This window comes from Arvicola amphibius, chromosome 7, assembly GCF_903992535.2.
Source record: "Arvicola amphibius chromosome 7, mArvAmp1.2, whole genome shotgun sequence".
Classification (NCBI taxonomy): domain Eukaryota; kingdom Metazoa; phylum Chordata; class Mammalia; order Rodentia; family Cricetidae; genus Arvicola; species Arvicola amphibius.
The window spans coordinates 111,769,009-111,783,697 of NC_052053.1; positions in this window are offsets into that span (position 1 = coordinate 111,769,009).

Below are 14,689 nucleotides of genomic sequence, written 5' to 3' on the forward strand. Positions count from 1 at the left end.
AAAAGCTTGTATAAACTTCCCATCCACTTTTCTAGCTTAAAAACACAGATAGAAGTTACCGTGGGGGAGGTTAAGGTGCTAAAGTTAAAGTGGACAGTAAGCAATAAACCCTTGGTATTTGGAACTGTGTTTTCTGGAATTTAAATCCATGAAAGATTTATTAGTCCCTTAAATACTTAATACTTTGATATTTCAAAAAGATAGTATTAAATCTTTGTGTTAAAATATTAAACTGAATCATGCTATCAAGTAGTTTCTTTAAAAAGTCAAGAAACTTATACCAGATAAGAATTATAGTATGTAAGTTTAACATGGTGACACATGTCTATAATCCCAGGCAGGCTGAGGCAGGACGATGATTGTATGTTTGAGGTCAGCCGGGACTACAGTGTCTGAGTCTAAATTCATTTAAATGAGTTTAAAAGTTCATTTCAAAAGAGAGAAAGAAAGGAGCAACAACACATTCCTGTCATAGCTTTAGTTATAGAGAGTAAATATGCTCATGGTTGAAAATTATAAAACAAAATTGAACAAAATGGAAAACACTACAAATAGCATATACGTTACAATAAAAATAATGACCCTTAGTTTATATAGCTAGAGCAGTGGCACTAAGGAGACATCCTTTAATTGCTGGTGTGCTAGAAAAGCATGCATGTTATGTTCACACTGCTCTCAAGTGTGCAAACAGATGTCTCTTAAAAATTACTGCATCTGCGCCTGCAGTCATGTTTGGTTCTATCCTAGGTCTCTGGGCCATCCAGTCTCAGAATCCTGGGTTTTCAGACAGTGTCAGAGGTGGATTCACTATCATGACATAGGTATCAGGCTATACCAGTCATTGCTTGGCCACTCCCACAATCTCTGCTCCACCTTTACCCCTTAGCAACCTTTACAGCCATCCCATGGGCAGGACAGACTGTAGGTCAAAGGTTATATGGTTGGGTTGGGGAAGCTTGATGTTTTTGTGGAATTCCTAACAATGGGAGCAGGGGATATCTCTGACTTTTTTACGGCTTTTGGGACCCTGTCCTCATACTGCCCAGCCTTAAGGCAAGGCAAGGTGCTTAGTCTTACTGCAACTTGACATTCCGTGTTTCATCAACACCCACCGGAGAACTGCTCTTTTCTGAATAGAAATAGAGGAAGAGTGAATGAGGGTAAGGTGGAGAGGAGGTGGAGGGAATGACTGGAAGGAAAGGAGAGAGGGGGAAACTGGTGAGGATTTAAAGTAAATCCATAAATTAATAAATAAATAATAAATAAATAAATAAATAAAATTACCAAATCTGGGGCTTATTATCAAACCTTCACTATGGACATTTTCTATTGTTAACTTTTACCCTCAAAGCTGACCCAGTAATAACAAGTAATGTGTCATATGCACAGAGTAAACATTTTCTATTTTATTAGAATAACTATGATAAAATATGCATAATTTTCACCATTTGATAAACTTTTATGTGAAAGGAAAATAGAATGGGTTTATTCAGTTGATTTAATTTATTTTAAAACTTTTAAATTTTGCTTAGAATGTAATCATTTCTTGACTCTTTTTCTTAAACAAAACAATAACAAAATGCATTCTTTTTAGGCTTCAATTTCTCAAAGACAAATTTTAAAATTTACATATAGAATGTTTCTTACTGTCTTTTATTTGCTTAATAGCATGGGTTTTTTTGGTATCTATGTGTAGGAAGCACTAGGCAAAGAAAACACCCTGTGAATTAAACCAAACAATTAGATGAGTGTATAAATTTTGTATTAATTAATGTAATTGACATTACAAATAAAAGGAAAAGTGTACAAATAAATAGAAATGATTTGCAAGGAGGAAAGTTCAATGTCTAGGCAGTCTGGACTTCACTTCCTGTGTGTAGGAATAGATGAAACTGTGTGCATAAAAACGCTGTCTAAATCTGGATTTTAGAAAGATCATTGAAGGATGAACACTTGATAGGTGGAAACCAAGTTGAAGAATAGAAACAAGTTTAAAATTGCACAATTCCAAAATATTTGTTAATGGCCTGGGGGAAAGGCATTGAGAATATTGGCGATAGAATGTATAGATTTTGTTTATCATTTATCAGATCACTATGTAGAGAAGTCAAAGACAACGCTTATGTTTGTGACCTAAACAACATTACATAAAACATGAGATCTACTGGGACAGTTATAGAAAAAGGAGGGCAGTAGATGAGGAACGGAATCAAGTTGAACTGTACATGAGTTAAAATCACAAACACATTCTCAAACAAAAATATCTAATAGTTTGACGAAAAATAAGCAGCAGTAAGATAAAAATAACTACACAGGATTCATTCACATATCTGTGATATAGAAGCCCCAGGAGGTGAGATAACTTGAAAGGGGTACTCAATGAGAGGAGAAAACAATCCTAGGACAGAAGTCCAAAAGGTTTTTAGCATTTTGAAGATAGGACTAAACAATACAATAGAAATTAAAATAAGATGAAGCCAAAAAGAGAAGCAAAACATCAGGATGCTGTTCCCTTTTCAAGGTTGTTAGTGGAAAGTGTTTTCAGAGATAAATTACTGTGGTGCTATCTCTCCTTACTCAAAAAGACTTTGTTTCAAGACTTCTTGTGGATGCCTGAACTTGGGTAGTACTGAGTTGCACTTATATACTGTTTATTCTAATATGTAAAATCCTATGATACAGTTTATAAATTATGCATAGAAAGGGGTTAATAGTTAATGACAAATTAGAACAATTTTTATAATTTTTATATTTTGTAACAATTTTATACAATAGTGAGAATTATACTAAATATATAATATAATAAATTAAAAAATGGGGGCTATGAAACCCATGGCTTTATAATGAATATTTTTAAAAAATCATGATAACACTGCTCTCTTTCCTTCCTAGGATATCTTGCTGAACTGTTCTATCTCTCTTGTGATGTCATATGTAATGACATGAATTGAGGTGAATGGCTTGCCCACTGTGATCTAGCATGAAGTTTTTCCTGATCTTCTTCATGGATTCCCTAGAAAGATGTTTGGAGAAGTATGATGAAATCCTTCCCCATCTTGCTCTATGCCACTTAGCATATGAATCATCACTTTGCCTAGCATGCACATACTGAGAGTACTATGCCTCCATTAGTCATGTCAAAGCCATGCCAGGAACCAAATCAACTGTCAGGCTTTCATGGTGTCTGTGTTCAAATAATTTTTAGAATGACAAGCAATGTAAAATTCATAAATTCTTTATTTTATGGAATTTCCACAAATTGCTTGAACCTCAGTTGACCATGTTTACCTGAAAGTGCCAAAAATTAGAACTCGCACAATGTGACATACAGCACAAAAATGTTTAAGGAGTCTATCGATCAACTATAGTTAGAAACATGGAGTTTATGAAAGAAGTATCAGTGGAGTTAGGAAAGAAACTAAACTGCAGGGTTTAGAATATGAAGGGGAAAGGAAAGCAGATCCAGGAGACAGATTCCACAGTCACACTAAATACTGGGAAGGATAACAAAGAGCGTCAAGATCAGGGGAGACAGCCAAGAGCAAGCACACGACACAATACTCTGCCGTTTACTCTATTTTTGGTGATTTCTATCTGAATATATAATGTATAAACAGATTCTTTAGAAGATTTACAAAATCCTATTTGCAAAAAAAGAAGAAAAGTAACTCTCTGTAGTATCCTAGAAATAGGAAGTCGTAAGCTCTTTGAGTGTTTGTTACTTCAATGTTTGTGACATCTGATAGTTTCATAAAATTCCACATACTTATTTCAAAGGTCTTAAATTCGAGGGGTAAAGTTAGTACTTACATGAAGGATATTGCTCTAAAAACTTACTTGCATTAATCTAAATCTAGTTAGCAAATGACTAGCCAACTCTAGAATCAGATTATACGTTGGCATTGACATTTTTTTCTCAATGGTGTTTTGCCTGTATGTCTTCACTGACAAGCATATTTTCTAATTATTAAAGAACTTTTTCCAGAAGAAGCTTACTCTTATGTCATGCATTTTTACTACTGATATGCTAAATCTGTTGTTTGTAAACTCTAGGTTCACTATAAATTCATAAATTGAAGATATAGATTTATTAAATCTTTCTTAAGAGCAACAATATGCCATGTACTGAAATGATATTGCATATTTGATCAGAAAATTAGGAGGCATAAGGAGTCTAGAATAGTTAAGTGGCGTTTATAAAGGTTTATTAGAGAGAAGCCATAGAGCTGCCACAAGAAACAAACATGCTGAAATTTTGCCAAAGTTGAGAACTTGTGGATTAACTCCAGATTAATGTGGTTTGGTGGACCAAAACCCCTGAAAGGTCACCATGAACACCCCTGAAAAATTACTTCGCCCAACAAAAAGCAGAAAGCAGTTTGGAGAGAACTACACCCATATTCCCAAATATTGTCTATAAATGTTTGTTTACATTTAAAGGGGGATATGCTATAAAGATTTGCATTGGTATGGATCTTGGTTTATTGACACAAATTTAAGGTCAAATTTATTTTACCATATATAGGTATTTCTGATCTTAATTAAGGTATTGTATTTGTCAAGCTCATTTAAATATGTAATGTATAATTACGAAATAGAGATTAATAGATAATCATCTATAATAGTCAAGCTTGTAGTCATGTTAGTTAGATTTTCCAGATATATAGAGATATATTTCAGTTAGATAGGTATTCATCAAATCTTTCAGAGACCTTCAGACTGACAATCTGAGTTTGATCCCTAGGATCTATGTAAATGTTGATGGAGAGAACCAGTTGTACAAACTTTCCCTCCATCTTCCACATACTTTCCATGGCATATGTGCTCTTCCTACACAATGAATATATAATAGTAATTATGTAAATAAGATTAAAATATTTTACTATAATATTGTATTAAACTTCAAATTTTGTTTTAGTATAGTTCCATATTTAACATGGTTGTGAATCCTTTCATTATTCCTATTGCAGATGTAAATAGGTAGATACAAAATATGGTGTGTGTGTATGTATACATATATATAAATGTAAAGTATACCTTCTAGTCATCTTCCTAAAACAAAAAAAGGAGATAGCACAAAGACTTTAAACATAAGAATGCTTTAAATTTCATTTCAGAACTGTTCATTTAGTTGTTCTTAAAAACATGTGTTCATTTGTAATTTCAGCCTAAAATTATGCAGAAAACTTACCAACAAAAGTCAGAACAGAACAATATTGCAATGTCTACAACAGTATGCATATTTCTTTTAAGATGGCAGGTCATCTGCTTTTTCAACAATGAAATGTTGACAGGGATTGCGGCATGAGAGGCATTTAGATCAGATTCAATCTTCAGTAACAGTTACGCAAAGAACACATGGTTTTAGCTTGTCATTTCAATGCACAAAGTTACTAAACATGAGTTTGACACAACAAGGTGAAGATCAAAATCCAACATATTGCGATGCCTTCAGCAAGCATTTCATTTTCATTAGCAGCTGACAAGGGGAAAACCGAAAACACCACCAGACCATTCAGTGAACTCAGTGATAATTGCTCTCTCTTCTGCTGGAACGTTTTCTTCATTAATGAAGAATGTGGGTGTTTTGACAAGTTCTCTTCTATTCTAAGGAGTGACATGGGGAAAGATTCATTGGTTAGACACACTGGTGGGTCTAACAGAGTTAATGTGCTAGATTTTGTTCATAAGTGGTTCCTCATCAAGTTCAGCAACTTTAAACTTTTAACCACAGTTTAGCTTTCTTTCCTTATTCTCCTCTTTTGTTTTCCCCAATCCTTTTAGTCCCCCTTTTCTCTTAATGAAATTCACAGGTTCTCTTCAGTAAGGTTTTAATGAGATCATTAGTGGTTTGTTTTAGTTTCAAAGTGACTTTCAACAAAAGGCACATACAATAATTTAGTAAATTAAAAACAATATTGTCATGAAGAAATATGTACTTTATGTGACCATTTTACTTTGACTGAATTTGTGTTTCTTCAAAATACTTTTTATCAGCTGGAAGTAATGAAATTATACAGCTTTTATCAAAAAAGAAAAATATAAAATATCAGAAATGAAAGAATAATCCACACAATAGAGTCATTACACGGGGACTCATGCAGAAATGACTTGATGGATGTATCTAATGCAAAATAGCAGCTATGGCATTTAACTCAAGCCAATTATTTCATAATTATATTCTTTTAAAAATGAAGAAAATTTATGAATTAATTCTTTACTTAAACCAGTCAGATTTTTAAGTACAATTATGTGTTCTATTAGGCCCAAACATTCAAATCCAAGGCACTTTAGAGGTAGTAGGTGCCTATAAATGCTCACTGTGCATCAAATAATGATGATAAAATAAACACATAGGAAAAATATTTTCAGTTTTTTTATATTGTCAATTATTGCCAACAATTATCTCTTTCCTTGAAATTGTTTTAAAAAAGAGGGTTATTCATGTATTTGTTATTCATAATATCTTTTCACAATATGAAGAGGGACTCAACATAATATTTAGAATGGATGAATAGGGACAAGGACATGATTATCCAGTTCTGACTTTCTGGAGAAAGTCACTTCTATCAGTTGTTTGTTACTCCACTGTGTTCTGTAGAAAGAAAGATATCAGATATTACATGTTTCTCAGCTGTGGATATTAGCTTTGAATCCTTAGATATGTGTGCTTGACTTGTTATATCAATAGAAGTGGGGAAGGACAGAGGACAGACTTTCAAGGGAAGGAAGTTAGACACACTGGTTAAAAGAAAAACAAGAAACAAGAAATAATAAAATAGAAAAGGTCATCTCTGGGTGAGGAAGTAGAGAATAAAATAGAGGAATAAATAACACTAAAGACTTCTTAAAAGGATATACAGAATCCTACTACTGTATATACATATATCATGCATTCATATATGTGTGTGTGTGTGTGTGTGTGTGTGTGTGTGTGTGTGTGTGCACCTAGACATTTACAGGGCAATAATGAATAATGTGTTTAATAGACACTAGAGACTAGCTAATAAAACTCCCAGTGCCAGGAATGGGAATGGGTTACATCTTTTGGAGTTGTTGGCCAATGAGGTACCAAAAACAGGCCCCTAACACACTCAAACATTACAGGCTTTTGCCTTTGGTTTGGTCATTCTTCAGAAGTTGATGGAAATACAGTATTTCTGAAAGACACCATATCACTTGAGTCATAAAACATGATGAAATCAAATCAATATAGACCCAGAAGCTTCATCCTTACTGAATAACTATCTTGGTGCTGGAAGGTGATATGAAAACTACTGAAGGGGAAAAGTAAACATCAATCACACCCACCTGCAAACCTGGAAAACTAAAAGTCTGACTGTCACAGCCAACAGTGCCCACTGGTACAGCACTGGCATGAGCATTATGGGAATAATCAACCACATTCTGATTGAAATTAGGTCCCACTTCACAATATGAAGTCCATTCTTTGCATCAATATCAGGCCAAGAACCAATGGCTAGAAAGGACACAGTCACTAAAGAAGAATCTAGTACTATTATACCACTGAATGCACATAGTATTAAACTAAATTGACTCCTAATGACTTATTATTAAACCCATAGATCAATGTATTGCTCAGTTATGATTGCAGAAACTCCCATTTGCAGTAGACAATGACTAATACACAACCCATAACTGGCATTTGTTGCATGTTTTAGAAGTTGTTTGAATGTACTTCCTAATTACTCAGGTAACATTATTTTCCTTCTCAGATCTTCAATGGGGTTGAAGACTATATAAATGTAGTTACTTTCCTCTCATGACTTGGCCAAGTTATTTATTATCTAAGACTTAAGCTAGTTGGAATAGGATATTTGTGCTTATTGTATATAATTTCATAGTAGGTTTAGAACTCTCTTACTTAAACAAAAGGGGGAGGTGTTGTGGGAGCTCCTTCTGCTCCTTCAGCCAATAGCCGCTGAGATACCAGCCCATTGGTGCGTGGTCTCTCTTTTTAAAAATGCGGCCACTTCCCTCCGCTCGCTCTCTGGCTTCCGGCTCCGCTTCTGACGACTAGGCTCCCTTCCTGATTGTGCAGAGGGCTTTTGTCTGGGATGGTGATCTATAAGTTTTTCCCCTTTAAGTAAATAACCATTCTATTAATCATAATTCCAAACTGGTGTGGGATTGTTTGTGATTTACGCCAACATGCTCAATTCTAACAGGAATATATATTTTTAACTACCCAGTCAAAGGCTCCAGAGTCACTTCAGAAGAGGGGATGGGCAAAGGGTAAAAGCCAGAGTCAGTCAATGACAACATAGAAACTCCTGAACACAGAATAGCAACTGCACATGTGACCTCAGACATTTCAGTAGCATATAAAATATCTGTGAAAGCCCAAGTCGTACCAAACTGCCACATGTAAAGAGCACCCAGGTATACCATATCACCTCTAGCTATAGAGCAAATGGCAATGTTAGCTTCTATGAGAGGGAGAATCAGTTTCTTTAAGAGTATACCCTTGAGATGTTGACCACACTCCAGTGAAAGACCATGCCTCCAAGAATATTTGGAGGTCACAAATTGGTCTTGAAAGAAAAAGAAGGAAATGAACGTGGGAGGAGAGAAAGAGATCTGGGAAGAGATCTGGGAGGGAGCATGAATAGGATCAAAATAGATTATACAGTACTCGAAACTCTCGGAGAACTAATTAGTAAATGTATGGCCTGCAGTCACCATCTCAGAGTGAATATAAATGAAAATTTGACTCAACAGCAGAAGGAATATATATGCTCAGTGCTTACTTTCTTAGTAAATATTTATCTTAAAAATACATAAATGGAACAACATTTAGATGTTGGGCTCTGGATAGGACTTCCAGACTTACCTGGGACCCTGCTATTTTCTAGTTTATTACAATGAATAAACTGCTTGGTTTCTGTTGCATTGTTATTATTATTATTATTATTATTATTATTATTATTATTATATCCTAATTGAACTGTGAAGAGCAGTAAAACAAATTGTCTCAGGTGTACCACATATAAATAGTTCCTGGAATATAACAATCATATGACATAAGTTAGAATGTACATATATATGTGTATGTATGTGTGTGTATATGTAAACATATATATGTATATAGACATATGAAAATGAAAAGACAACAAGAGAGATAACAAAACTGGTAAGAGGTTGATTAATGTGCTGCCCAGACATATTGGAAATGTAGGAAAGTGTTGAGGGATTTTCAATCACAATGTAACCCTGGATTTGTGCTAATTTGTGTTAATTAAATAAAATTAACCATGGGTCAGGAGGCTGAATTAGCAATTACTTGACAGAAAGTAATCATAGAGCATCAGAGGGCATCCATAAAAGAGAGAGAAACAGGAAATAACAAGGTGGGGTTTGGAGTGAGGCAGCTCTTTCTGGTTTGGAAAAGCAGAAGCACTGGTCTTTCGGGTACAACAGCAAGGAAGGAAGGTTAGCTAATTGTAACACAGCCTCTCTGAGCTAGTAAGTTTTGATCCCAAACTTTGAATCTGAATCATATTTATAAATAGAAAAATAGGAATTTAGTTAAAGCTACCTTTAGCGTCAACAACAGAGCGAGCGGATGCTTGCAGGAGCAGAATTGCCACCAGGCTACAGCCTGAGCAGCCAAGTCACTGCTAGAGAAGCAGTCTAGTAACTGGGGAGTTGCGATTGCTGGCTGATAGAGCATTAGTCAGGCACAGCCACTGTGCTGAAGTTAAAACAACATTTGGGACCCAAAATGGGCACAATTGCACAGATAGGGATGTCGCGCCTGCTCTGCCACAGTTTCTATCTGGGCCTCTTTGTGAACGAGAGTACTCAAGGCCAGCAACTGCCATTAGCCAGGACTGGGAAAAGGAGGCTGCTGCTTGGAAATTGTGGGAGGGGCTTGAGTTCACCACCACCAATCTGCACAAACAGTGAAATGTCAGCAGATTTGGTGAGATACATGGGAAGTCCTTTAGAGGAAAGTTATATTAAAAAGAAGAATCTTTCCCACATTAAGAAGGGGGAACATCACAAGGCAGGGTGCCAGGACCCTGTGTAGTGCTGCTATGAATGGTTTGAAATTGGAAAATTTAAATAAAGGGATAAATGACTTAGCTGGGATTGGCATAATGTCAATAGTAATTACTATCATTTTAGTAATTAATATTTTATCCTTTAAAAAGTGGTTTGATAACTGTGTCAAATATGATAATTTGACTGGTAAGATGCAAACCTTAGAAAAACTTACAGATAAAGTTTTTTAAAAAATTGTTTGATATGATACAAGCTTTAGAAAGACCTACCAATAAAATTAAGAAAAATACTCAGAGGAATTTAGAGCAGAAACTACCACACCATTGCATTATGAAACTGAAGCAGAGTGATCTAAGGTTATTAGGACTTCAACCTTAATTTGTCTGGTTCCCATACAAGAATGACTACCAGATGATAAGTACCCCCAAGGCTATGCAGAAATTAACCAGAATCCTATAGAAATGGTTGAGATTTGTAGAGATCTAAGGAAGCAGTCAATTCATATGGTATGCATTCACCCATTGTGAGCCGAATGCTAACTTCATAGGCCACTTGGAACAGGATTATTCCAGAAGACTAGCAAGATTTAGTTACATCAGCATTGGAAGCTGATCCTCGGTTGCAATGGAGAATATGGTGGAAACAGGAAGCTAGGATCCTATCAAAATGAGGTAGGGATAGAGGTTATGAGATTTCTCCAAACCAGCTTCTTTTTTCTTTGTTTGTTGTTTGCTTTTGCTTGTTTGTTAAAACAGGGTTTCTCTGTAGAACAGCCCCAGCAGTCCTGGGACTCTTGTAAATCAGGCTGTCCTTGAGCTTACTGAGATCCACCTGTCTCTACTTCCCAATGCTGGAATTAAAGGAGTGTGCCACCACCAATGGGCCAGACCAGCGTTTTCATAAAGACCAATATGCTGATCTGAAAAGACAGTCTATATTTGATGATAACACCTTGATTCTATGCCAAATAGCAACTTTACGTGCTTGAAACACAGCTGGAGAATAAGGAAAAAGGGCTGAATCATTTACTAAAATTATACAAGGCCCAAAATAACCTTTCAATGAGTTTTACAAAGAATAAATAAAGAACTGCTTTGAGCCTATGGCAGGGAAGAATAGAACTAGGCAGAGAAAGCTAGGCTGAATGCTGGAAGAAAAAAGGCTGGAGTCAGAGAGAAGCCATGGAGCCGCCAAACACAGATGCTGGGAACTTTAGCCAGTAAGTCACAGCCATGTGGCGATACAAAAATTAATAGAAAATTGGTTAAATTAATATATAAGAGTTAACCAATAAGAAGCTAGAGTTAAGGGGCCAAGCAGTGTTTCAATTAATATAAAAGTGTGGTTATTTTGGTTCTGGGAAGCTGGGGCAAACATTCATAGACCCAGATGCAGATGTACCAATCATTTCACCAAAAACTCTTGACATCCAGATTGGCCTCTTTGGGTGAATGTAATCCTTACTTGACAATTGTTCTTATTGTGTTTAGTTTTCTTATGCTAAAGTTAAAACTTTTCCTTTTTATTTGGACAAAAAGGGGGAAATTTGGGAGGATATTCAATCACACTGTGAATCCTGAGTTTGCATTTGAGGTCAGGAGGTTGAGTTAGCAACTATTTGATGGAAAGTGAAGCATGAGACAGCATCCAGGGGAGAGAAGGAGACACAGGAAGTAGTAGGGAGGCATTTGGAGTGGCATAGTTTTTTCCTGGTTTGACAAAGCAGAAGCACAGCTCATTTTGGAGATACCAGAAGATTAACTAATTGTGACTCAGCCTCTCTGAGTTTGCAGGTTTTTATGCCAAACTTTGAATCTTTAGTCTTCTTTATTTTATAAAAAGAGTGACAGAATGTGGCTGATGGTGGGGGCTGACTGAGAAGCCAAGGACAATGGCGCTGGGCTTTGATTCTTCTGCATGGACGGGCTCTGTGGGAGCCTTCTCAGCTTGGTTGATCACCTTCCTGGACCTGGGGGGAGTTGGGAGGACCTTGGTCTTAACATAGAGTAGGGAACCCTGATGGCTCCTTGGCCTGGAGAGGGAGGGGGGGGTATGGGTGGAGGGGAGGGGAGGGAAGGAGGAGATGGAAATTTTTAAATATAAAAAAATAAACCATAAAAAAGGAAAAAAAGAGTGACAGAGATTAAATGATTTTCCCCTTAACATAAGGAACTTAGCTTGTGAATGTAAAATTTCCCTTAAACCTGTTTTCTGAATTAACGGATCAAACGCTTTACAATGAATCATATTGCATCTCCACTAAACGAAGAAAGGTGACTTGATGATTACAGGGTGCCTAGGGGAAGTGCAACACAACTCCTGCATCTAAGGCTCAGGGAACAACATGAAAGATGGGGCAGAAAGATTTCAATAGTCTCTGTAAGTTTCCGCATCAGTCCTGTTGTATCTGGAAAATGCTGTTTTGTTGGAATCACCTACTACCTTTGATTCTTATCATCTTTCTTGCTCTTCTTTTGCATAGATTCCCTGAGCTTTGAGGGAAGAGGTTTAATGAAGACATTTCATTTAAGCCCATGGACTCTAAAGTCTGTCGCTCTCTGCACATTGGCCAGTTGTAGGTTTCTGGACTGATTACAGTCTACTTCAAGAAAAAGCTCCTCTGATGAGGGCTGAGTGGGAATAGCTGGATGTCGTTAGGAGTCATTTTCTTGTTATTTTCACTTAAAAGAATAATAGTAGTAGGTTTTCTCATGAGCCTATGACCTACCTAACCTCATGTTCTTGGCCTCATTAACAGTGTCAGGTTTACATTCCATCTCATGAAACAGGCCTTAAATTCAATCAAGGGTGTTTAGTTACTTCCAGAACATTTGTGCTACAATTGTACCAGTGGGTATATCTTACAGGCAAGTAGCTATGGTAGCTTACACAGTTTGGAGCTCACAGAGATACATGAGATTGAAAATTATATTTCTTCTAGTACCTTCTAGCACTAGAAATGATAGTCAGTAGGGGTGGAGTTTTTAGTTGGACACCAGCTTGATTTTTCTATGATTACGGACATAAGTAAATGTATTCAGCAACAGAGCCTTATAATCAGGTTATAGAAAGCAACCAATAGTTTTAGAAATAGCCTGTGATGTATGACCTATGGGACACCTTTGACCAATGACTTAAGATGCAACCAATTGTTGGCACCGGGAGGTTTCACTTTATTGGCATAAAGTGTTTATTTGGAGTATTATCACCTACATCATATGGTAACTCCATTTAAATCCTCCTATATGTGTATATACTTGAGGAATCTTGTCAAGTAGTAGGTTTTAATGTGACTTTTCTTTTTTAAATTTTTTATGATTTATTTATCTTTATTTTATGTGCATTGGTGTGAAGGTGTTAGATCCCCTGGAACTGAATTTTCAGACAGTTGTGGGCTGCCATGTGGGTGCTGGGAATTGAACCCAGGTCCTCTAGAAGAGCAGTCAGTGCTCTTAACTGCTGAGCCATTTCTCCTTGATGTAACTTTTCTAAAGGCCATTAATGTTAGCTATTCTCCTTTTCCCATATCCCTTAAACCCTCTCCATTTTATACTCTTATTAAGATTTGCCACTTTATCCCAGACCCAGAAAGACAAATATAATATGTACACACTTATAAGTAGCTTTTAGACATAAAGCAAAGAATAACCACCCTACAGTCCACAACCCCAGAGGACAATAAAGAGGACCTTAAGAGAGACATATATGGAACTACCTAGGAAGGAGAAAAAGACAAGATCTGCTGAATAAAGTGGGAATTTGGGGGTCATGGCAGAGGATAGAAGGGGAGAGGGGACGAAAGAAGAGGAGCAGACAAAAATGTATAGTCCAATAAAAACAATAAAATGCTATTAGAAAATTGACTCTTTATAAAATTTTATTCTATTTTCCCTTTCATAGTCCCTCAAAAGTTATCTAATTTCCATAGATTTCCAAAGAAATACATATCTAAAGCTTAAAGGCTAATATGTACATATAAAATAAAGCATGTAACATTTGTCTTTCTGGGTCTGGGTTACCCCCTCAGGATAATTATTTCTATATATTCACCTAAAATTTTCATATGTGTTTACAGCTGCACAATTATCTCATTGTGTGGATGTGACATATTTTCATTATCCATTCATCAGTTATTGGACTTCTAAGCTGTTCTCAGTTTCTGTCTATTATGAATAGAATTGCAATGAACATAGATGAGCAAGTGTCTCTCAGTAGAATATATGCCCAAAGTGCTATACCTAATTCTTTTTTGGTACATCTATTTTCATCTTTTTGGAAAACTTTCAAAATAATTTCCATACAGTACTGTACAAATTTGCAGTCCCACCATTGGTGAATAAGCGTTCCCCTTGTTGTACTCTTGCCAACATCTATTTTCATTTGTTGTTATTAATCTTTTAGGGGAAGGGAGTAGAAAAGGGTTTATTTGACTTATACTTCCATATTGCTGTTCATTTTTGAAGGAAGTCAGGAAGAAACTCAAACAGGAACCAGGAGTTGATGGAGAAGTCAGGGAGGGGTGATGCTTACTGATTTGCTGGTTTGATTTCCTTCTTTCTCTCTTTCTTTCTTCCTTCCTTTCTTTCTCGTTCTTTCTTGCTTTCTTTTTTCCTTTTGTTTTAAATCTATTTTTAAAATTTATTTATTTATTCTTCTCTTA